This window comes from Ictidomys tridecemlineatus, chromosome 14 (assembly GCF_052094955.1).
Source record: "Ictidomys tridecemlineatus isolate mIctTri1 chromosome 14, mIctTri1.hap1, whole genome shotgun sequence".
In the NCBI taxonomy this organism is placed as follows: Eukaryota; Metazoa; Chordata; class Mammalia; order Rodentia; family Sciuridae; genus Ictidomys; species Ictidomys tridecemlineatus.
Window position 1 is genome coordinate 34,308,081 of NC_135490.1, and position 6,000 is coordinate 34,314,080.

At 33.0% G+C, this 6,000-nt stretch overlaps 1 long non-coding RNA gene across 2 annotated transcripts in view; it reads right to left on the reverse strand.

Annotated features, from left to right (window-relative positions):
- The window catches only part of LOC120884299 (uncharacterized), a 39,848-nt gene that overhangs the window by 18,645 nt on the left and 15,203 nt on the right, over nucleotides 1-6,000 (reverse strand). The window lies entirely within an intron of this gene.

A 6,000-nucleotide genomic window follows, 5' to 3' on the forward strand; every position in this document is an offset into this window, starting at 1 on the left:
ACTTACAATAACCAATATACAGAAAATGCTTGGAGACTAACCAAAATTTTTTACTGTACAAATATTTGAAGAGACATTTCTACACAAAGGAATATAAATGTCTAGTAAGCCCATGAAAAGATTCTCAAAATAATTAGTCATTGGGGAAATTCAAATTAAAACCACAATGATATATCACTAAGGTGATTATAATCAAAAAGCTAGACAATAACAAGTGCTGGTGAAGAAATGGAGAAAATGAAACCCTCATACATTGAAAGGTAGAATGTAAAATACTATAGTCACTTTGCTGGTGATTTCTTAAAAAATTAAACATAAAGTTATAATTCAACACAGAAATTCAACTCCTAAGGCTCCAATAGAGAAGATAAACCATGTATCCACACAAAGACAAATGTTAACAAATTTTCATAGCGCCATTATTCATGATAGGCAAAACCTAGAAAGTCTAAATGTTCATCCACTGGTGAAGAGACAAACAAAAAGTGGCTTATCCATACAATGGAATACTATTCAGAAATTAAAAGGAATGAATTTCTATACATGCCACACCATGGACGAGCTTTGAAAATATTATGCTAAGTTAAAGAAGGTGAATGCATGCACAAACATACACACAGAGTGCAAGAAAGAGTGTGTACAATTCCATTCATGGGAAATGTCTACAAAAAACAAATTTATAGAAAGCAAAAAGAAATATTCTAAAACTGAGTCATGATAATAGTTCCACAACTCAATAAACTTACAAAAATCATTGAATAGTATACTTAAAATGATGATTTATATGGTATAGATGTTATATCTCAATAAACCTAATTTTAAATCACACAACTTTTTAAGAGTAGTACAAAATATAAAAAAGTTATAAGATATACAATTAATAAATTTTTGCAAAGTAGAAAAAAGAATAAAAACTGGTACTAGAGTACCAATCTCCCTAAAAATTAACTAGAAGCAGCTGGGCACAGTGGTGAATGCCCACAATCCCAGCGACTAGGGAGGCTGAAACTAGGAGGATAGCAAGTTCCAGGGCAGCCACAGCAATTTAAGGAGACCCTGTCTCAAAAAATTAAAATAGTTGGAGATATAGATCAGTGATAGAGCACTCCCTGTATTCAATCCCCAGCACTACAAAAAATAAGAAGTTGATTGGGGAGGTTATACTAAGCAATTATACTTAAATTCTTTCATAAGATATTCATTATCTTTATAGTCTGTCATATTCCCTAAGATATTTTTAAATACATGGGGTAGATGTATTTTAATTTTTTATTATGGTAGAATGATGAGAGAAGTAGTAGCAGATGGTTAAAGCAGGCTTTCCCCCACAGTGCTAGAGATAAAACCCAAGGCCTTATGCATGCTCAGCCTCTATCACTGAACTCCATCCTCAGCCCATTGATTTTGTGTAGTGTGTGATTTAGCTTAAAAATTTTTTATTCAAATTCTTATAATGGAAAGCATTCTAGTAGAAAGAGAACTATTTCTATAAATGTGCTCATGTGACACAAGAACAATCTCTGAGCTTCTTTGAGGATGTGCATATGACTATCTACTGAGCTAATTGTATTAATCATGAGTTCACAGATATATTTCTGTAAAAGAGTGGTATGACTTGAGGCTCCATGCATATAGATAAAATATTCCACCTAAATCATCTGGCAGAGGCTTAGTTATCATGATAACATCCATCTTCAAATTTGAGGATCTTCAAATTCACAGACTTAGCTTACACCTTATAGTAATTCTCCAGTCTTCATGTTGGCATTTCTCAAATGCTAATCTATTCAGAATGTTCTCAAAATTCTCAAACTCTTCTCAGTTTCTTAAAAATATAGAACTTGGTGCATGTATGAATATGTAGCAACAAATCCTAATATTATGTATAACTATAAAGTACCAATTAAAAGTGTGTGGAAAATAGAGAATTTGTCGATCATATAAAAGATGAATATATTACCTAGCATGTGTTCTTTTTCCTCTGCATATATTTAGAAGTAGATTCACCAAATGTTGAGAACCTACCTGTTGTTTAATGAACATTATAATACAGTGGTTATGTTAGTGCTTTGTGGAGATAAATATTTGCTAAATGTTTTTGGTGAAACAATTTTTATACTGGTTTTTATAGTGGTTTGGTAGTGGTAACATGGAATATATATTACACATGCCAATGTCCTCAGTAGGCTTAATTCACTGGTGGAATAAAGTGTTGGTTGGTAGTTTGGGCTCTAGTACAGACTTATTACCAATTTAGGGTTAAATATTTAATGACTAAGAAAACTGCTTGGTTTTGCATAAAAATTTATTCCTGAAGTTAATAGTTTTCAGAAACCTCACATTCCTTGGACAAATTCTTTTATCTATATCAGAAAGAACAGGGACATTATGACCTGTTTTTTAGTTTTAGCTTGCTACTAAAACTAAAATTGCATAACTAAAGTATGAATTGCTACTGGGAATAATAAAAAGTTAAAGACAATGTGTACATACTGAACAAACACATTGTCTTTAGGTTTGCTGAAAGAGAAATTTCCTAGTAATAAACCAACATATTTCTGGGTATAGTAAGTGGAAATGATTTGGATACTGAAACAAATGACCTTTCCTTTAAGATGTCAAATTACTAGTTATTTTAGATCTTTAAAGTTTGCAAAATGCTGTGTTAAAACTAAAAATACATAGTACTGTTGAAATCAAAAGGGAGTTGGCATGTAACATAGTTGCCCATTCCTAATACTTTTAATAGACCTACTTGATACAGATACTCTTGGACACCTGCCCTGACTGAGAGAAACACATTCCAAGCTTATCCTAGTGGTTGGCTAAATGTAACCCTGTGGGACATAAGTCTTCACAAAGTCCTTCTGCTTTTGGCCTCTTTAAACTCCATCCCTATAGTTTAATTCTTAATATGGGATCATTTTGGTCACTAGGCCCAACCTGCCCAAATTGAAACAAATAGAGGGATATAAAAATTAGAACTAGCAACTGAGAAGTCCCTGGGCCAACAGGCTGTTTACTTTGACATTCTGAGAACCCAAAGTCCTCTTACAAGATACATTTTAAGTTCCTGGAATCTTAAATCTCTCTGAAATCTATTCAGTTCTACATGAACTAATTGGAAGGCACAAGAAAGGTTATGTGGTAAGAAGAGGAAAAGGTGCAACAACTCCCCAAATAGACTGATTTCACATTAAGCAACGCTCGCTGCTCCTAGTGAATTTAATCATCTCTTGTTACTTTGCATATCAATCTATATTTACTACTTAAATACAGGCAAATTCTGAAAAGGGAAAAACCATGAATCAGAGACTACATCAAAGTTTTCCTGGGGCTGGGGTGAGGGATTGACTGTAGAGATAAAGGGAAAAGTGGTATTATACATTTATCAGAATCCAACAAACCATAAACCAAAAGGGGAGAATTTTATTTTATATATATATAAACATATACATATACATACACACACACACACACACACACACACACACACACACACACACATACACTTTGGTATACCTAAGTTATGGTTATTAAATCAACCATACATCAAAAGACACAAATCAGGGCTGGGGTTGTGGCTCAGAGAGAGAGCACTTGTCTAGCATACGTGAGGCACTGGGTTCGATCCTCAGCACCACATAAAGTAAAATAAAGACATTGTGTCCATCTATTACTAAAAAATAAATATTAAAAAAGACACAAATCAGATAATCATATTTAATACAATTCTATGTATATTTCGGGTTTTTAAAAAGAATTTCTTTTTTGGCTATAGATGGACACAATACCTTTATTTTGTTTATTTATTTTTTTGTATGTGTGCTGAGGAGGAACCCAGTGCCTCACACATGCTAGATGAACACTCTACACTGAGCCATAACCCTAGCCCCTCTCTGTATATTTTAAAAAGCACAAACACACATAAATCCTGGCTAGAATTAATGTCTTTACTGCTAAGCAGACATTTAGACCAGAAGGACATTAGGTGACACTGAGATATTTGGAAAAAGTACTGCCATGAAGTATCAGAGAAACAAAATAACATTTTATTATCAACTATATGGAATATATTTAATAGTAGGTAATATAATGAATTAGGCCAGAATACTAGATCCCAATTATCAAGGACTCCATTGTAAAATTAGACAACCTATTCTTTAATAAAACTCTATCAGATGTGTCTGGATGTACTGGTAATATGCCCATTTATTTCTTCAGAAACTTTGATAAATAACTAAAAAGGATTTTCCTAAGTTTATTGTAATCAATTTTAATAAAAATTCTACGTATAATAATATTTTAAAACTTTTCAATTTGCCTCAATAAATTTTCCCATGTCATTACTACTAAATATACAAATCTGAACTTACTGACCAGTTAAATGCATTAATTGGTGTCAATGTTTATGTGATATAATTTATTCTAAAAGAATTATCACCAAAAATTCAGGAATTTCATTTCTTACATTGAAAATAAAAATATGATTGCTAAAAATCACAGAATGTGACTAATACTCTAAAATTACTTTCATGTCTAACTTAATTGAACAAATATGATTTATCTAAGAAAGTAGGACTAAAAATTAACCTGATTATCAGTAAAACTCTTCTCTATTAAACTATTCTAATGGATGGCACTAGAGCAGATTATGCTTAGTGAAGCTAGCCAATCCCTAAAAAACAAATGTCAAATGTCTTCTTTGATATAATGAGAGCAACTAAGAACAGAGCAGGGAGGAAGAGCAGGAGAAAAAGATTACCATTAAACAGAGACATGAAGAGGGAGGGAAAGGGAGAGAAAAGGGAAATTGCATGGAAATGGAGGGAGACCCTCGCTGTTATACAAAATTACATATAAGAGGTTGTGAGGGGAATGGGAAAATAACAAGGAGAGAAATGAATTACAGTAGATGGGGTAGAGAGAGAAGATGGGAGGGGAGGGGAGGGAGGATAGTAGAGGATAGGAAAGGTAGCAGAATACAACAGTTACTAATATGGCATTATGTAAAAATGTGGATGTGTAACCGATGGGATTCTGCAATCTGTATTTGGGGTAAAAATGGGAGTTCAGAACCCACTTGAATCTAATGTATGAAATATGATATGTCAAGAGCATTGTAATGTGTTGAACAACCAATTAAAAAAAATAAAGTAGAAAAAAAACTATTCTACGAGTTTTGTTTCAACATGAAAAATTAAATACATGAGTTTATCTCACCATCACCACCACCAAAAAAGGAGAATTTTTTTTCTATTGGAGAAAATTTTTTTTTTAAATTCTTTAGTTAGAGGTGGACAAAACATCTTAATTTTATTTTATGTGGTGCTTAGGTTTGAAACCAGTACTTCATGCATGCTAGGTGAGAGCTCTACCTCTGAACCCCAGCCCCAGCCCTCATTGGAGAAATTTAAAAATGAGGATCTGGATTTGGGGACATCAAGAAAAGTGGACCTTGTATCAGGTATCATAATAAAATCAAATATTAAGTGGAAGTCTATCCCTCAATGGTTTAAACCCCAAATATTCTATCCCATTTGGCCCCTAGAATACTGGTGGGCAGGGTTATGTTCCCACAGCAAAAGGTGAAATAATTCTCTATTAGGAAGTAATACTCACAAGAGAAAAGACCCTTTATTGGGGTCACCCAATGAAGTGACTATACCTTCAACAGATCTTTGTTACCTATGTTAAGATAACTTCTATTTATACTCATGCCATTCAACAAAGGAAAACTCTGGAGTAATAATGAAAATGGTGGTTCTGCCTTAGAAAACTGCTAGCTTATATCCACTAGAATAGGGTAGACTTTGACAAAGATGAGTATGGCAAAGATCTGAACTAGACTGTTTTTCATAGTCAGAAGCTCATCATGCTCCTATTTTTCAAATATTACATGCAAGACTAAACAGCATTAGCATAAATAATACCCCTTGAATTCATAAGTTCAGGACATAAAGATAAAAATCTAAATTAAAGTATGTGATTTGTAATGTG